The 19865-nt window shown below is 44.3% G+C and overlaps 1 protein-coding gene across 7 annotated transcripts in view; it reads left to right on the forward strand.

The window, feature by feature from the left end:
• The window catches only part of EVC2 (EvC ciliary complex subunit 2), a 184915-nt gene that overhangs the window by 158115 nt on the left and 6935 nt on the right, over nt 1-19865 (forward strand). For 5 of the 7 annotated variants that reach the window (XR_013417755.1, XR_013417754.1, XR_013417756.1 and 2 more), the window contains one exon: nt 16718-16867. The gene's annotated coding sequence lies outside the window, so the exon portion shown is untranslated. Of the gene's footprint in view, nt 1-9104; nt 9294-16717; nt 16868-19865 lie in introns of all 7 variants that reach the window. The other 2 variants (XR_013417759.1, XR_013417760.1) reach the window with 1 other exon arrangement.

Consider the following 19865-nt stretch of genomic DNA (forward strand, 5'->3'; position numbering starts at 1 on the left):
TTCCTCTCTGTATGCACAGATCATCACTCAAAGGCTTATGGAGGCCCCTCTGTTGCTATCGAGTGTTCTTTCTCTCTCTACCTCACCTTCCTGTTCAGTATTCTGTCTCATAAATTCTAGTTGTCTCAGTTTATTGTCTGTCTCCTCAACCCATCCAGACTTGGGGCCTCTGTTTGGGTTTCCCCTCCCTGATCTGCAGACTTAAAACTGCCTCTGGGCACTAATCAAAGGCAGCTGTGGTTCTGCTTCATTTATTCATGGTCCTGTGCCATCTGTTGCCTGTCTGAGAATAGCTGTTTCCTATAATTTGGCCAGCTCTCTAGTTGTTTAAGTTGAAAGTGTAGACTCAACCTCTGTCACTCTATCATAGCCAGGAACCCTTCCAGGGTATTTTGAAGCCAATCCCAGATACCATATAACTTCATCCATAAATATTTGTGTACATTTACAAAAGATGAGTCCTTTTTATACAAGCCAGTTATTAACTCTAAGAAATACAAAAAGGTACACCAGGAAGGAAATTTAATTCAAGTGCACTGTATGGCTCAGCCTTAAATAAAAATGTATTAGTTATTAGTTATAATGTTGTAAATGCCAAATATTTACTTAAAATTGTGCTTGAATTGTATTAGATATCTGGAAAAAGAGGAAGAATGTGTGTGTGTATATACATGTAAGAAGGAGAGTTGAGTCCTCATCTCCATAGTAGAAAGTCAATATGTAAAATTAACAAAACATTGAGAAGTTGCAAATGTTCCTTTAGAAATATAAATGTTAAAATCATAAGAAATAGCTAAACAATTGAAACTACTTGTTTCTGGAAAAAGAAATGAAGGGTATATTAGCCTATTTTAATGCTGTTGATAAAACATAACAGAGACTGGGTAATTTATACAGGAGAAAGGTTTCATGGACTTACAGTTCCACATGACTGGGGAGGCCTCACAATCATGGCAGAGGCAAGGTGGGGCAAGTCACGTCTTACATGGATTCTAGTTGGCAGGCAAAGAGAAAGAGCATGTGCAGGGAAACTCCTGTTTTTAAAACCATCAGATCTCATGAGACTTATTCACTATCACAAGAACAGCACACAGGAAAGACCCGCCACCAGGATTCAATGACCTCCCACCGTGCCCCTCCCACAACACGTGAGAATTCAAGATAAGATTTGGGTGGGAACACAGTCAAATCACATCATTCCCCCAGCTCCACCGTAATCTCATGTCCTCACATTTCAAAATCAATCATGCCTTCCCAACAGTCCCCCAAAGTCTTAACTCATTTCAGCATTAACTCAAAAGTCCACAGTCCCAAGTCTCATCTGAGACAAAGCAAGTCTCTTTTTCCTATAAGCCTGTAAAATTAAAAGCAAGTTAGTTACTTCCTAGATACAATGAGGGTACAGGCATTGGGTAAATACAGCCATTCCAAATGGGAGAAATTGGTCAAAAAAGAGGGGCTACAGGCTCCACGCAAACCCAAAATCCAGCAGGGCAGTCAAATCTTAAAGCTCCAAAATGATGTCTTTTGATTCTGTGTCTCACATCCAGGTCATGGTGGTACAAGAGGTGAGTTCCCCTAGTCTTGGGCAACTCTACCCCTGTGCCTTTGAAGGGCACAGCCCTCCTCCTGGCTGCTTTCATGGGCTGGCATTGAGTGTCTGCAGCTTTTCCAGGTGCATGGTGCAAGCTGTCAGTGGATCTACCATTCTGCCGTTCTGGGGTCTGGAGTACAGTGGCCCTCTTCTCACAGCTCCACTAGGCGATGCCCCAGTAGGGACTGTGTGGGTGCTCCAGTCCCACATTTTCCTTTCACATTGCCCTGGCAGAGGTTCTCCATGAGGGCCCCACCCCTGCAGCACACCTCTGCCTGGCCATCCAGGTATTTCCATACAACTTCTGAAATCTAGGCAGAGGTTCCCAAACTCCAATGTTTGACTTCCATGCACTCACAGGCTCAACACCACATGGAAGCTGCCAAGGCTTGGGGCTTCCACCCTCTGAAGCCACAATCCAAGCTCTCTATTGGCCCCTTTCAGCCATGGCTGGAGCAGCTGGGATGCAGGGCACCAAGTCCCTAGGCTGCACACAGCATAGGGACTGTGGGCCAGGCCTACAAAACCACTTTTTCTTCCTAGGCCTCTGGGCCTGTGATGGGAGGGGCTGCTCTGAAGACTTCTGACCTGCCCTGGAGACATTTTCCCCATTGTCTTGGGGATTAACATTGGGCTTCTCATTACTTATGCAAATTTCTGCAGCTGGCTTAAATTTCTCCTCAGAAAATAGATTTTCTTTTCTGTTGCATTGTCGGGCTGCAAATTTTCCAAACTTTTATGCTTTGTTTCCCCTTTAAAACTGAATGCCTTTAACAGCACCCAAGTAACCTCTTGAATGCTTTGCTGCTAGAAATTTCTTCCACTGGATACCCTAAATCATCTCTTCAAGTTCAAAGTTCCACACATCTCTAGAGTAGGGGCAAAATACCACTAGTCTCTTTGCTAAAACATAACAAGAGTCACCGTTGCTCCAGTTCCCAACAGGTTCCTCATCTCCATCTGAGACCACCTCAGCCTGGATTTCATTGTCCATATCATTATCAGTATTTTGGTCAAAGCCATTGAACAAGTCTCTATGGAGTTCCAAACTTTCCCACATTTTCCTGCCTTCTTCTGAGCCCTCCAGACTGTTCCAACATCTGTCTGACACCCAGTTCCAAAGTCGCTTCCACATTTTTGGGTATCTTCTCAGCAGCACCCTACTCCCAGTACTAATTTACCATATTAGTTCATTTTCACACTGCTAAGAAAGACATACCTGAGACTGGGCAATTTATACAGGAAAAATGTTTAATAGACTTACAGTTCCACATGGCTGGGGAGGCTTCAGAATCGTGGCAGAAGGCAAGGAGGAGCAAGTCACGTGTTACATGGATGACAGCAGGCAAAATGAGTTTGTGCAGGAAAATGCCCGTTTTTAAAACCATTAGATTTCATAAGACTTATTCACTATCACAAGAACGGCACAGAAAAATACCAGCCCCCACGATTCAATTACCTCCTGCAACATGTGGGAATTCAAGATTAGATTTGGGGGTGACACAGCAAAACCATATAAAGGGGAGGAAGAGTGAGCAGGGCCTATTGTCTTATGCCATAAAATTCATTCAGTTATTTACCTTTATACTTTGGACATGCATTACTTTTGTTAAAAACCTCAACATCCTTGGTATTTGGAATCAGAGTTCTGGGTTCATTCTGGATTCTGTCTCTTCTTGAGGGTTTGACCTCTCACAGCTTCATTTTTCTTATTTATAAAATGGAGACCGTATCATTGGCCAAGTAAGCTGGTCGTAAAGATCAGAAGGACTAAATGTCCAATGCTGAGCACATCAACTGGAAAATGGGTAAATGCTTTAAATCACTATGAAGAAAATCTGTGTGGCAGAATAGGAGATGCACATGTGGGCATTGTCAGGGGACAGCCCCTATGTTAGGCTCTACTTTGCCCCTCGGACTACCTATGAGACCCTGGACAAATTCTTCAACCTCTTTACTACTCACTGTATTCGCCTGTCAAAGGAGGATATGAAACAGTCCTCATCTTACAATTATTGCAAGGAGTAAAATAGAAAGCAAACTCCTATGCCCGGGTACCAAGACAGGTTAAGTGCCTAATCAATGATGGTTAGTTGTGTTGTATTATTGATGAAATTATATTCACATCATAACAATATATCATAATATAAAAATTGTAGGTTAGTTTTATTGTTGCTATTCAGTTTCAAAATTATGTTAATGAATATCTGATGACCTGAGAAATCAAATTTAAAAATTATTTAGTAAATAAGGGTAATAAAAAAAGAAGCAGTATTAAATAATAGTACCCAGCCTTCAATCACTGTCTATTCAGGGAGGGAGGGAGGAAGGAAAGAAGAGCTCTTGTTTTAGTTAAGTGAGTACATATAAATAAAAATAACTTGAGGAAAGCAGAGTGAATGTTAGCACTGCTTGTCACTGGAGGGTTGTCTACAGGTGATTTTCTTTTATTTTTCCTTTGTGCCTTCTGGTAGCTTCCAAATTTGTGTAAATGAATCTGTTGCCTTTGTCATCAGATAAGAGCACAAAAAATTATATCTGAAATCACAGGTTTGGAATAGAGAAAATAATTTTTCATATTTTACCTTGTAATCATATTTCTGGCTTAGGAGTATCTAAAACCCATTTCACATAACAATAATCAACCACGAAACGATTCTTCTTAGCAATTATTGTACTTTTCTATGATCAGGTAAATTTTCTGCAGACACTCTCCATCAGATAAACACTGAGTTCCACTGCATGTAGATAGTAGTGATGTAAATAAAATATGTGTTTAATTTCTTCACATGTGATGCACAATGTAGAAGTAGGCAATGTGGGCTGGAGAAGAGCTCCACAATGTCATTAAAGCCGTCTTTCTGCTTGGTCATTCTAGGCGCATGGCTTCCACCCTCAAGGTTGTCTGATGGTTTCAGGGTGGCTGCTGCAGCTCCCATCATTTCTTCCTCATTCCAGGTGAAGAGAAGTTTTTAGGGATCTTGGGGTATCACTTTTCTGGCTGGAAATCTCTGTGGCTGGTGGCACCTTTGCCCAAGTTCTGCTGGTGCCTGCTGGGTTCATTCTTCCCACTTGTCCTGGCAGGCTGTGCTCGGCTCACACTACCACCCTAGATCCCATGCCTGCCAAAGGCAGCCAGGCATGGAGTGGCAAGGGGTGCGTGAGTGAGCCAGTGAGGGGTCCAGCCACTGTGCACGGTCAGGCACACCAGCTGCTGCAGTGGGGTGGGCAGCTCCAGGTGCTGGCATGGGCACCAACTCTCTGTGAGGCTGTGGCCAGACCGGGTGCACCACAGGCAGCTTCCATGACTGCCAATGGGGAATGCGGTGGCACACGGAAGCTTGGAGAATCCAGGAACTACTGGGCCCCAAAAAGGAAGTCACAGCCTTGGCTCAGGGGGCTCCCAGGTCTGGGCTCACTGAAGGGCTGCAGCTCTTCTCTCCTCTTCACCCACAACAAGGCGAGCAAGGGGTGTGTTTCAGCCCTGTTTGTGTTATAGCTCTTTCAGCCTGCCTTCCACAGGTCCCAAGTTCTTATCCTGCGTCCAAGAAGAGTGAAGTACGCAGACAAGTGGAGGGTAAGCAAGGTGAAGAGGAGCTTTACTGAGTGACACAGTAGCTCAGAGGAGGCCCAGGAGTGGGTAGCTCCTCTCTGCAGCTGGTCATCCTGATGTCTGCTCAGTTTTGGCTGAGCCTGGGGCTTGTAGGGGCTTCAGAGGGGAGGAAGTGTATGCCAGTTGGTCCATGGGTGGCCATGAGTGGCCTGGAAAAGGCACCACAAGTTCCCACTCTGGTCTGTGGGACCGGCAGCCGGGCCTCCAGCCTTCAGATCCTCCCTCCCTTAAGGAGGGCCTGAAGGTGGTGCCTCACTGAGGATCTGCCCCCTTGCACCCAGGAGCCTCTCTGTCTCCTGCTGCCATTCATGGCACCCAGGCTGTAGGTGCCAAGAGGCACCTGCAGGCCAGCCAGAAACTGCCCTCAGCACCCCTTTGGTTTCCCTCCTATGCTTATTGGTGTCCAGAGTCCAGAGGGGGCTGAGGCAGCGGGGGGCTGGCGTGTCAACACTGCCGAAAGTGTGTGCACACCTGGCCAAGCTGTGACTTGGGCCTGACTTTGCTCTGAGATCGGAGCAGGCACCGACAGCAGGGAGAAGCCAGGCAGTGGGAGCAGGCACTTCGGAGCCTGCAAGGGCATGGGGGCCTTCCTGGACCCCCGAGAGTGCAGAGATTCCTGAGTCTGCAGCTGTGGTTTGGGAGGCTGCAGCTGTGCCCACGGGGCGGGGCTCCTGCCTGCTCCATGGAGTAGGAGGCCTGGTTCCACGGTCACAACTTGGGCAGCTGTGGCTGCACCAGGGAGGCCCCTGCCCCACCAATCTGGAAGGTGCAGGGCTCCCACTTGTCCCTGGCTCCCACCAGCTCCATGGGGTGTGCCTCCTTGCTGCAGCCAGCATAATGGCAGCAGCCACTCTAGACAGGCTGCTGCTGCCATCAGATGGAGAAAGCAAAAGAGCAAACTATAAAAGATATGTCAGTTCCCTTTAAAGAGCTTTTCCAGAAGCCCCACTTAGTGACATTTGCTTGCAAAGCATTTCCCAATTCTCTCTTCCTCATCCCTGCAGCACCGTACCTCCTGTTGGACTAGGAAACGGATTTTTATTGGTAATGTATTTTTGCCAATTTTTTTATTTGTGGTATAATCTTTATACTAAATCTTTATACAGAACTGAGTCCCATGGCCACCCCAGCTTGCAAGGGATGATAAGAAAGGTCATTTTAAATTGAGACACTCTAGTATGACAGAAAGGGAGAAAGGGTTTCGGTAGGCAGCTCGTCTCTGCCAAATTCCCATGTAGCCAGTAGGGAACCAGAGATGGTCCAGCCTCTTCTCTTACAGGGAGAGGAAGCTCCCATCTTCTGCACAGATTCGCGCTTCCTCCTGATAACTCTGTGTTTTGAGTAACAAATAATAATATCAGAAGCAAACGCTACCTGTTACTGTTCTCATTTTTATATCTGAGGAAACTGGGCTCAGAGGAGAAATTCCCTCAGAGTTACCAGCTTAGCAAATTCCAGAGTCAGGCTTCTAACTCATCTGTCTGACTACTCGGAAGCCGTGTTCTTTCCAGTACACCATCCTGACTTCCCTGGCCTGAAAATGGAATCCTTATTTATTTATTCTTTCAACCATTTCTGTGTGTCATTTGTTTATGGGCATCTAGTAGATATTCCGTAAATGTTTGTTCTATGGATGGATGGATGAATGAATGAATGAATGAATGAATGGATGAATGAATGAATGAGTGAATGTCTCCTGGAGAGGAGCTCACTATCCACATGGGGACACAAATCCCATACAGGGCCATCTATAGGTGTTGTGAAGCGTTGTGGACGGAAGCCCCCTTTCTGGGAGTGCCTCAGGAAAACTACACAGAGAATAGAACGTTGCACCTGAGCCTGGAGGGCCGAGCAGGCTGTGTCAGCGAAGGGTGTTGCAAGCAGAAGGAACAGCATGTGCTCAGGCTTGAGCTGCAATGCCAGTGCTGTAGGGATTTGATTGTGGCTGGAGAGACGGGAGTGAGGAGGCTCTGAAGCTAAGGGAGCCAGGGTGGGCAGGGCTGGTCCTGGGGGCTGTAGGGCTGGACCTGTATGTCCTTAGGAGGAACCAGTTGAGAAACCGAGATTGGATCTGTGGGTCTCAATCCTGAACATCCAATGGTGGTCACTCCATGTTTTTGCCATAGTATTGGTAACTCCTCACCCACTCTCTTCTCTGTTTAGTTCTCTGTGGTTCTATTTTTGGAGTTTACAAAGTGAACATCCAATGTGATATGCGGAGAACTCTGGTGATTTGTCCTGAAGCTGTTTCATTGTTTTGAATCATGGGAGTTTACTCTTTCCTCTTGGGGACCTGGGAGGATTGACTAGCCAAGGGCTTCCCATGGAGTCACTCTCGGCTCTCTGACTCCTGCACGGATTGCGTTGCACTTGTTTTGAAGGCTAGCTAATATGGGAGGTACCCAAACTTTCCACAGAATTGCACGTCTTGTGTATGTGTGTGTGTGTGGAGGGGGGTAGCATGAGATGGATAATCAAATTATTCCCAGAGAAAATAAACTTGAATCTCAGAGGGCTCTGTGAAAGCAGGGACGGATCAATTCCTTCTGCTGTTGATCCACTATTCGACAACTTGCAAATAGAGGTTGTGAAAACAGAATTTTCTCTTTTTCTATAACAACTTCATTTCCATATCTAGCCAACATTCCTTTTGCAAAAAGCCTGAAGTTGTGGCCAGGTAAGCCCTGTCAAATTCAGTGATTTCCTAGTTAATTTTAGTTTAAACTCGGGTGACTGCAGGGTGTCCCCCTCCCTCTTCTCCCATAGATTTCAGTTTTCACGTGGCAAGTGGGTGTCTGGTGCCCAGTTCCACCCTGTGAGCACCTGGAGGCGCGCAGTTTGCCGGTCTGATGTTCTGTGGTTGATCTCTTCTCCACTGGTCACCAGGGCACCCACACTGTCACCTGTGCTTGGGTCTCCTTGTGATGGCCCTGGAGCCCTCAGGCTTAGCTGAGGCCTGAGGCCTGCACCCCTTTCTGGGTACAGGAAATGTGCTGTGCAGGGGTGGTGGATGCTGTGACAGTGTCCTGCCCAGATGCCCCTTGCAGCCCTGGTGCCAACCCCACAGGGGCTGGAACTGCAGTTAGGAAGCAGGTGCCATTTCCTTCTCCAGTTCCCCTGACATCTTAGCTACCTGGGGTTTCTATAATATTCCCTATTATCCACCCCCGTGGTTCTGCCTGGAGGGGTTTGGTATGGAACTCCTTCTGGAACACGCTCCCATCAGCCTCTTTCCCAATTCTCCTCTCTTCCTCGTCCCCGTAGCACCTTACCTCCTGTTGGGCTAGGAAACTGGTTTTTATTTGTAATATATTTTTGCCAATTTTGTTATTTGTGGTATACTCTGTATACTAAGAACCCCTCCCCACCAACTCCTAGGTGTGTGAAACACTTTGAACCCTGTAAGCTAGCCTTTTGCCGTTGAATGCTTTGGGCTTCAAAATTGTGTCTTCTGTGGATTTCAAGAGCTTATTTTGGAAGTCAATGGCTGAGAATTTAACCCTGATCTTCACTGTGTCATTCAGAGGGAAGAGTGTGTTTATGGAGTGCTCCTGCCAGCGTGGGGTGGATGGTGATGGTACAGTGTGGGTAAGGTTGAGAGAGACTTTGGTTAGACCAGGATTGTATCCTGTTCCAGGCCAGGGAACCCAGAGAGCTTCTGGCAGTAACTGGTAGGGACTCCAGAGACTGGGGTAAGTGAGTGGATGTCTGAAAAATGAGAACTTACCTGCAGATTTGTCCCAAGCATAGCTGAGTTACCTTGGACTGAGCACCGCAATCCTTGGAGCCTCTGTTTGCATACTAATAAGTCAGAAAAATACGGAATTCTGCTCCGCCCACCTCACTTAACAGTGCGGGTGGAGGAAAGAAGTGCAGGAGGATTTGTTTACATTGCAGGGCAGAGAAAATCATTGGTGACCGATGCTGCTGAGCCTGGCACTGGGCCCTGATAAACCAAGGAAGGGCCTGGGAGAGCTGCTGTTGTTCCTGGCTGTGGGCACACTGCCCCGACACCATGCCATGGCCCTTGTGACGAGGATGGCTTGGAGGAGCCAGTCCTGACAACTGACCCTGTTGCCGGGGACTGTGAGTAGCACTTAATGTGTAATAACCGTGAATGCCTCACAACAGCTCTGCAAGGTCAGGGCTACTATTATCATCCCATTTTATGGATGGGGAAACTGAGGCATGATCATCCAATACTGGGCACAGACTCTCCAGTGTGTAGGTCTACTCCATAGAGTAGGGCAGTCTACTCCATAAACCTGCATCCTTTTCAGATGACAAGGGTGAGTTGTGGCCCCAGAGGTCCCCATGAAAGCTGTGGACATTGGCAAATGAGGATTCTTTTTTGAGACAGGGTTTCACTCTGTTGCCCAGGCTGGAGTGCAGTGGCACCATCTCCGCTCACTGCAGCCTCAAACTCCCAGGCTCAAGTGGTCCTCCCACCTCTGCTTCCTGAGTAGCTGGGACCACAGGTGTGCGCCACTATGCCTGGGTAATTTCTTAAAAATTATTTCTAGAGGTGGGGTTTCACCATGTTTCCCAGGCTGATCTCAAACTCTTGGGCTCAAGTGATCCTCCCACCTCAACCTCCCAAAGTGCTGGGGTTACAGGTGTGAGTCACCACACCCCACCTGCAAACAGGAAGTCAGGGTGCCGGCATCGTCAGGTACTGGTAAGGGCTCTCTTCCATGTTGCAGACGACCGCCTTCTCATTTTGTCTTCATGTGGCAGGAAGGGCTAGCTGGCTCTCTGGCTTCTTCTTATAAGGCTGTATCCTTCATGAGGGCCAAACCTCATGATCTAACCACCTACCAAAATTGCCACCTCCTGACACCATCACATTGAAATTAGGGTTTCAACATATAAATTGAATTTGGGGAGAGGGGCACACACGTTCAGTCCGTTGCTCTGGACATAAACTCAGTGAGGGCAGGGACTGTGTCCTGTTCTCCACTATGTCCTATTACCTAGCAGAGGCCCTGCCATGTAAGTGCTTAATACATATTGGTTGAATGAATGGGTGAATTCCTAATCATCTATTTTTACAGAAAAGGGAAACGAGGCTCAGAGAGGTGAACTGACCTGCCCAGACTCGCCAAGCTGGCGACAGGCACTGCGAGGCCTGGGACGCTGAGTTTACAGTGGCAAACACACACACGCACACATCAAAAACCTTGCTTCAAGCCATGGTGGAGAGGTGGAGAGGCTGAGACACAAGGATGTGAAGTCCTTCCTACGTATTCCAAACACGTGCAGAAGGAAAGGAAGCCACATGCTTTCAAAGAAGCTTGTTTTCAACCTTTCCGAATCATCTTATTCCAGCACTCGCTCTCTTCAAGTCTCTGCTTAAACATCATCTTTCACTGAGACCTGCCTGACCTACTCTTTGAAATAACAACTTCCTCTGCGCTTCCCTCCCGCTCAGTTCGTCATCACTGGACACACTCCCTATTGATCTGATGGGTTTTTATTGTCTGTAGCCGACACTGGGCTGTCAGCATCATGGGAACAGAGACTTTGTGGGGCTTGTTCTCAGCTGTATCCCCAGTGCCTAGAACAGTGCCTGGCACCTCCTAGGCAGTCAATAAATAGTTGTGGAATGAATGCAAATGAGTGAATCCATGAAACTGCTTCTTTTTTGGCATACCCTGATTCCTCCCTTAAAAATGTGTATTCTTACAAAGCAATGTTATCACTATAGTCAGACTAACACTCTGCTGTCTGAAAAGGTCAGAGGCAGCTGGAAAAGCTAAAATTAAAATTTAAAAATTCATTAGCATAGATGAGTGTGCAATGATGGGGAATGTTTAGACCTTGGTTAGGGGAGGGAGCCTAAAATCTAAAGGGCTTCTCTGAAAAGAAACTCCACCTCCCCACAAGCCTGCCAGCAGTAGATGGTGTCCATGTTTTAGGATTTTGGCAATCTGATGGGTGAGACATTGTATATTCAGGCAATTAAAAAACCGTATTGAGGTATAATTAATATATAATAAATTGCACATAGTTAAGATATACACTTTGGTGTGCTTTGAAATGTGGTATAGCTGTGAAACCATCACCACAATCAAGACAATGAACATCTCCATCCTCCACAAAAATTTCTTGTGGCCCTTGGTAATTCCTCCCTCTAGGGCATCCCCTTGCCCACACCCAGGCCACAGCTTACCTGCTCTATCACTGTAGATTCATTTGCATTTTAAAGCATTTTATATAAATGGAACCAAACAGCATATACTCTGACTTCTTTCACTGAACATAATTATTTTCAGTTTTGTCCACGTGTTGCATGCATCAATGTTCATTATTTTAATTGCAGAGCAGTGTGGATGTACCATAAATTATTTACACGTTCACCTGTTGATGGAAATCTGGGTCGGTCTAGGTTGTAGTCATTACAAATAAAGCTGCTGTGAACATTTGTGTATGTCTTTGTGTGAGCATGTGCTTTCATTGCTCTTGGATATATATCTGTGTGGAATGGCTAGAACATATGACAGGTGTATATTAAGCATTGTAAGAATCTGTCAAACAGCTTTCAATAGTGCTTGCACCATTTTACAGTCCACTAGCCATGTAGGAGAGTTCCGGTTCCTCCACATTCTCACAAACCTTGAGGGTGGTCAGTCTTTTAAATTTTACTTATGCTAATAGTCAAGCAGTGATTTCTTGTTGCAGTTTTAATTTGGATTTCATGTGTTTGTCTGCCAACCATTTGTCTTCTTTGGTGGAGTGTCTGGTTAGATCTTTTGGGTTGTTTATTATTTTTGAGTTTTGAGAGTTCATGATGTATTCTAGATACAAAGTCTTTGTCAAATGTATGGATTGGGAATATTTTCTCCAATTCTGCGGTTTGTCTTTTCGTTCTTTCAATGGTATCTTTTGAAGAGCAGAAGTTATTAATTTTGATAAAGTCCCATTTGTCAACTTTTTCTTTTATGGATTTTGCTTTGGCGTTTATCTAAGACATATTTGTTCAACCCAAGGTCACATTTTAAAGTGTGGGTTTTTTTGTAGTACATGGTGCAAGCTATGGATCAAAGTTTATTTCTCTTTTCTTGCGCATGCAATTGTACAACATCATTTTTTGAAAAGACTATTTTTTCCACTGAATTGAATTCCACCTTTGTTGAAAATCAGCCATATACATATGAGTGAGTGTATTTCTACATCTGTCTTCTGTTTAGTTGATCTATTTGTTTGACACCAATAGCACCATTTCCTGATTACTGTAGCTTTATGATAAGTCTTAAATCAGGTTGTGTTAGGTGTATATATATTTTTTTCTTTTGCAAAGTAAGTTGTTCTGGCTGTTATAGGTCCATTGCATTTCCATGCAGATTTTAGAATTACGTGTCAATTCTGACCAAAACATCCTGCTGTGATTTTGATTCAGATTGTGTTGAATCTATAGATCAGTTTAGGGAGAATTTACATCTTAATAGATATTGTGTCTTCCAATCCACAAATACAGTATATCTCTTCATTTACTTAAGTGTTTAAAAAACTTTTCCTTCAGCAATGTTTTGTAGGTTTCAGTGTACTTTTGTCAGATTCATCCATAAGTATTAAGTATTGGAATACTATTATTAATCATACTGCCTTTTAAAATTCCAGTTTCTGTTTTTTATTACTAAAGTATAGAAATTCAATTGATTTTTGTTGGTTTAGTTGAATCTTTCAAGCTTTCTAATCTCACTGATTAGCTTTAGTGGCTTTTTTGTGGATTCTATCAGGTTTCCTATTTAGACAACCATGGTGTTGTTGAATAAAGACAGTTTTTAATTTTCCTTTCCAATCTGGATGCTTTTTATTTCTTTTTCTTGCCGTATTTACTGGCTAGAACTTCTAGGACAATGTTTAATGAGTTGGCGAGAGCAGATATAACCCACTAGTTTCTGATTTGCTTGTTCACCATTGAGTGTGATATTAGCTGTGGGTTTTTCGTGGATAACCTTTACTGGATGGAAGAGTTTCCCTTCATTCCTACTCTGACAATGATTTTAATCAGAAATGGACATTGGTTTTTGTCAAATGCTTTTTCCCCATTGAGATGGCCATATATTCTACTTTTTAAAAATCATTTTATAGAGTAAATTACAATGATTGATTTTTTAAAAAACATTAAATCAACTTTACCTTCTTGGGATAAACTCAGCTTGGTCATGATATACTATTCTTTTTTGCAATCTATTGTTAGTTTCTATTTGCTAAAATTTTGTTAAGAACTTGCATCTAAGTTCATGAGGAATAGTGATCTTTGGTTTTCTCTTCTTGTAATGTCTTTGTCTGGTTTTGGAATCAGGCTATCGCTGGCCTCATAAAATGAGTTGGAAAGTGTATTCTCACTTCACTTTTATGGAAGAGTGTGAGAAGAATTAGTATTATTTCTTCCTTAAATATTTGTTCAAATTCCCCCCTTGAACTTTGGTGCCTGGCATTTTCTCTATTGGAAGATTTTAAACTAAAAGTTAAATTTGTTTGAGTATACAGTATCTGTTTCTTCTTGAATAACAGTTGGTAATGTATGTACTTCAAGGAATTTATTCATTTCATCTAAGTGGTCGAATTTATTGGCATAAAGCTGTTCGTAATATTTTATTATTTTAATTTCTGTGGAATCTATAGTAATACCAGTTTTTTTATTCCTGATATTGATAAGCTATGTCCTCCCTCCCTCCCTGCTTTCATTCCTTCTTTTCTTTCCTTTTTTTTTTCTTGAAGGGGAATCTGAAGTCATGGACTTGAGGTTTCTTTTCTAAATATAGGATTTGGTGCCATAAATTTCTCTCTAGTAAATATGTTAGTGACACCCACAAATTTCAATAATGTCGGTTCTGGACTGAGTTCAACTGATTTATTTTCTTCTCTATTTTGCATCACATTTCCTGCTTCTTTACTTGCCCAGTATTCCTTGATTGAATGCCAATCATTTTAACTTGTTGGGTGCTGAATTTTGTATTCTTGCACCTTTTGTTGGGCTTTGTTCCGGTATGCGGTTAAGAATTTGGAAATACTTTGATCCTTTTGAGTTTAACTTTTATAATTTATTAAGATTTTTAGTCTATGGCTAATGATTCCTCACTATTGAGACAAGATTGTTCTGAGTCCTCTACCAAATGACCCCTGCCTTCCAAAGTCTTCAAGTCTGGCTGGTGGGAAACAGCACTATTTCCCATCTGTTGTGAGCACTGAATATTGCTCCCTGGAATCCTTTTGGGTGATTCTCTCCCTAGCCTCAAGTACTTTTCTCAACGCATGTACTGATGTCACTCTACTAAATAGTTGAGGATAGCCCCCTGCAGATTCCAGTGTTCTGGCTCTCCATAGCTCTCCTCTCTCCAGATTCCAGTGTTCTGGCTCTCCATAGCTCTCCTCTCTCCAAAACTCTGCCCTGCAATCTCTTGAGCTCCCCTGGGCTCTGCCTGGGTTCCCTTGCCTGCAGCAGTGTCTGGAAAGTCTCCCAAGGCAGAAATCGGGGCAACTCTAGGCTCACCTCATCTCTCTCCTGCCTTTCAGGGTCACTGTCCTTTGTTGTCTAACGTCCAACATCTTGAAAACTATTGTTTTGCACCTTTTGTCCATTTAAAAATATTTTCCAAGTGGTAAGATAAATCTGATCCTTCTTATTATGTGTTTGTTGACAATCTTAGACTAGTTTTAATTTACCTTTCTCAGATGACAAGGTTATCATCTTCTCATACAATTAATATGCTTTTTCTTTTTCTGTGAATTGTCTATTCACTTCTTAGCTTATTTTTCTCCAGGGTTTTTCTTTCTCCTGAGGCTTTGGGAAACGCTACAGAGATTTGTATGTTAGGAATAATAACTCTTTTTTAATGTATTATGATTTAAATTAAAAATATTTCTCCAGTGTAATGTTTGTCATTTTAATTTTTGTGTTTTTTGTCATGCAAATGTTTTTAAATTTTTATGTAAAAATATTTTCCCTTATTGCTTCTAAATTATTAAATATATTTCTTACAAAACAAAAGACATAAATAATGTCTTCCACCTAATGTGGAAACCGAGTAATAGGTGGAAACCAAGTAATACAAATAAGCTCTTTAAACTTCTCCTGGGTGAGGGGCACTAGGTTCTGATATAATAGGTAGATTGTCAATACCCACATTTTTTAGAGAATAATATCTTAGAAATATATTTGCATTGTATATTTGCATGGGTCTATGTTTAAAATTGGTGCTAAAGCTGGATATGGTGAACCTTGCTTGTTGTATTCAATTGTTCTTTCTTTTAAAGTGCTGGTTGTAGTGAAAGGGTCCATGGGAAAAAATTCCAAGCACAGGAACCCAAGCAGACAGGCCTGTAGGTAGAGATGGGCAGAGGCTAAACAGGGAAGCATAGCAAGGGAAAGGAGGTGCTGTTACTTGCTGAGCATCTGCTATGTGCCAGGCACTGTGTAAGAGACAGATGTAGAAGAGAAAGGCTGCAGTGGGTATGAACATCTTTGGGGCTACTTTGTTTTTGGAATATCCGGCCTATATTTGGAAAATATCCCTCCTTATGATTTCGCTCTGGACTGAATGACTCTGTCCTCCTCCCCCAAAATGTATATGTTAAAGCCCTAGCTCCTAATGTGATGGTATTTTGAGGTAGGGCTTTGGGAGGTAATTAGGTTTAGATGAGGTTATGAGGGTGGGGCCCCCATGGTGGGATTAGTGCCCGTAAAGAAAGACGAAGAGCAGGAGATTCTCTCTCTCTCTCTCTCTCTCTCAATCTCTCTCTCTCTGCATGCACACGCCAAGGACCATGCTGCACCCTGATCTTGGCCTTGCAGTCTCCAGAACTGTGTGAAATAACTGTCTGTTGTCTCAGCCACCCAGTCTATAATAATTTGTTATAGCAGTCCGAGCTGACTGAGACCATACATGCCTCCCTAAAGCAGAAGCTCACTTTCTCAGTTTCCCTCGACATTCAGGACAGGTAGGTGAGTTGGGCCTCATGAATCAGATGCACTCACATAAAACCTTGATTTGGAAGAGAAAAATAATTGGATGAGGCACGCACATTGACAAATCCACTTTCTGGTATCGATTACAGCGAGGTTACTTTCAGAGAGGGCAGCAGGGCAGAGGTTCTGGGGTCCAGCCTCCCAGTCGGCACTGGGAGCTGAGATGTCTGTGCTCACTGGAAATGGCAATGGGCGGTCCTCACTGCAGGTGACCAGCCAGGGGATTTGAACATTCATCCTGGATATGGTATTCTTTGAGAAGTCTGGGCGGAGGTTCCTTAATGTCTTTAAACTGGTATTGAGGGAACCTCTGCCTGTTGCCCGTCACTTAAGGCTCACCAGGAAGCTGGCGTATTTGAAACTTGCAGCTTCTTCACAGCCGACAAAAAGAAAAGGGAGATAAATTTTTTAAAATTCTCCTCTTTTCCCTAGAAAACAGAGATGAGAGAAAACCCTTGTGTTATGGCCATTAACCATTTCCTTTGTTCATTCAAATAGGAATCTAGCTTTTTTTCTTTTTTCTTTTTTGCACCAGACGCTATGCTAAGTGCCAGACCACTGTGAACTGCAGAGGAAAAACCAGGATGTCAGAACTCTTCCACCGGTGGGGATATTAGAGGCCACAAAGCCTCCATCACTCAACGCAATTGCATCTAAAAAATAATTTTCTGCGGACCACATGGAGGTGAGATGTTTGAGGTTTCTGAACAGGAAGTCCAAACATGTTAATGTGATACATTAGCAGGGTCTGATTATTTTCCCCTAACAAGGTCACAGGAAATTTGTTAGCCCTGCATCAGAATCCTCTGGAAGAAAAATCCTCAGAGGTCACATTAACCCTTTAGTTCCCACTGCTGTGATGAAGTTTCTATCGGGCAGTGCTTTACCTTTTGATGGTCATGGAAACATCCCAGACTCTCACCTTTATATGATGCCTCCATTTTCATCTATCCATCCATCCATCCATCCATCCATCCACTCACTCACTCAACCAATAGTTGCTGGAGCATCTGCTGTGGGCACTGCTGCAGAATCGGGGATGTGGCAGTGAACAGGACCCACAAATTCCCACCCTTCAATGAGTTAACATTCTCATGTCATTCTCTCACAGCTTCATGCAGCAACTCTCTAAAATCAGTGTCATTTTTCAAACAAAAAAGCGAGGTGCCGATCATGCAGCCTGTAAGCCCTTTCCCAGTCTTTTCTCCACAGAGCAGCCAGGCTGATCTTTTTTAAAAATGTAAATCACTCCCTGCTTAAAATCTTCTAGTGCCACCTCATTGCCCTGAAGAATAAAATCCAAATTCCTTACCAGAGCCTATAAGACCGTGAAGGATATGCCTCCTGGCTCCCGCTGTGACCTCATCTACCCCTTGCTCATCGCAGTTCTGCCACATTTGTCTTCTCTTTGCTCTCCCAGGACTCTGAGCGGAGTCCTGCCTCAGGACCTTTGCACCATCTATTTCCAAACACTTTGCTCTCTGTGTATTTCCTTGGCTGATTTCTACCATTCAGGTTTCAGCTCAAATATCACCTCCTCCAGTAGGCCTTTGGGACTTGTCCCCTTACCTGAATTAGCACACACCCACCCCTCTTTCCCCCATGCCCTGTTTTATTTCTCACATGACTGTGGCAGTGAGCTTTCTTAGCAGCAACGAAGACGAACTCTGGCAGATACAGGGGTGGTGCAGGGGAACAAGCTCTCGTTCACAGCTAGATGTACTGGCTTGCTCTTCTGCCCCTTACTGGCTGCAAGGCATGAGACAAGCATCTTAATCTCTCCAGTCCTTGGAACATGGAAACCAGACCATGTCTTTCCTCTGCTCAAAGCCTTTTAAGGGCTTCCCATCCCGGGCAGAGAAAAAGCCAGGTTCCTTTCTTTGCCCTGTAAAGCCATCCAACTGGACCCATTCCTTGCCTGACCTCTTCTCCCACTCCATCCCCCACTGGCTCTGCTCCAGCCACTTCTGCCCTTGCTGTTCCTTGAGCAGCCAGGAACGTGGCTGCCTCCGGGCCTTTGCACTTGGTGCTTTCTCTCTCTGGAATGCTCTTCCTCCAACACCCATGTGGCTTTCAAGTTTTCATTCAAGCATTACCATCTCAGCGAGACCTTCACTAGTTGCCCTATTGAAAATTGCAACCCCACCTCCTCCCCAACCCCTGTCCCTTTCCCTCATTGATTTCTCCCCTTAGCACTCATCAGCCTGTCACGTACTGTCATTTGCTTATTTGCTGGTTTATTGTCTGTCTCCCTCCACCACAATGATGGCTCCATGAGAAACGATTTCTGTTTTGTCAGTGATAATGTTCTAGCATCTAGAATGCAGGCACAGGGTGGGCAGATCGGCTGAATGAATGAGTGGACAAGGTTTGGTTCCTTTATTCCTCTTCCTTGCAGTGGATAGTCAGAGTCTCTTCCTGATATCAGGGTACTGAGTATGGAGTGAGACTCAGGCATTAGATTCCAGCATGCTGCCTGCCGGTGCTGGCCATCGCTGGTCCCATCCCTGCTCAGCTCTTACGCTTGGCTTCCTACCCAAGACAAGCAGCCCAGGAAACAGATTCAGTCAGTGCTCTTCACCTTGAACATCTGAGGGCTGTGCTTGACGAAGTCTTAAAGCCAGTAAGTATCAGCAGCTAAGCTCTCTCTGCTAGATGGTTAGTGCAGAGGCCACACTGAGGCAGCTGCTGGGGAGAGGACAAGGACAGTCAGCTTTCGAAGGAAGGACACAACTGACCTCTGCTTGCTGGCAGACGGGGTGGGCTGCAGAGCTGATGAAAACAGAGGCTCCAAGTCCTGTGTGTAAGAACATGCGGGCTCAGTCACACTGCAAGGGCCTGAGTCCTGGGTCTTTTATATCTGTGTGATATTGGGTGTGCTGGTTAATTTTATGAGTCAACTTGGCTGAGTCATAGTGCCCAGAGATATGGTCAAACATGATTCTAGGTGCTTCTGTGAGGGTGTTTTTGGATGAGATTGACATCTAAGTAGGTGGACTGGAGTAGAGCAAGTTGCCCTCCGTAATGTGGATGGGCCTCGTCCAGTCAGTTGAAAGCCTGAACAGCAGAAAAGACTGACCTCCCCTGAGCAAGTGGAATTTTCTGCCCACAGATGGCCTTTAGGCTGGAGCTGTAGCCTCAGCTCTCCTCTGGGTCTCCAGCCTTCCTGCCTATCCTGCAAATTTTGGACTTCCCAGCCTCCTTAAAGTAAATCTCTATCAACATACCGGTGGCCCTCTGTATCCATGGTTCCGCATCTGTGGATTCAACCAACTGCAGATCAAAAATTTAGTTAGACCCGTGAAAGTTGTGTACAGATTTTTCCTTGTCATGATTCCCCAGACAATACATTTAACAACTACTTATATAGCATTTACATTGTATTATGTATTATAGGTAAACTACAGATGACTTAAAGCAGTGGTCCTCAACCTTTTCGGCACCAGGGACCAGTTGCATGGAAGACAATTTTTCCATGAACTGGCAGGAGGGGGTGGTTTTAGGATGATTCAAACCATTATATTTATTGTGCACTTTATTTCTATTATGATTACATTGTAATGTATAATGAAATAATTATACATCTCACCATAATGTAGCATCGGTGGGAGCTCCAAGCTTGTTTTCCTGCAACTAGATGGTCCCATTTGGAGGTGATGGGAGACAGTGACAGATTATCAGGC

Source organism: Macaca mulatta, chromosome 5 (genome assembly GCF_049350105.2).
Source record: "Macaca mulatta isolate MMU2019108-1 chromosome 5, T2T-MMU8v2.0, whole genome shotgun sequence".
NCBI lineage: Eukaryota > Metazoa > Chordata > Mammalia > Primates > Cercopithecidae > Macaca > Macaca mulatta.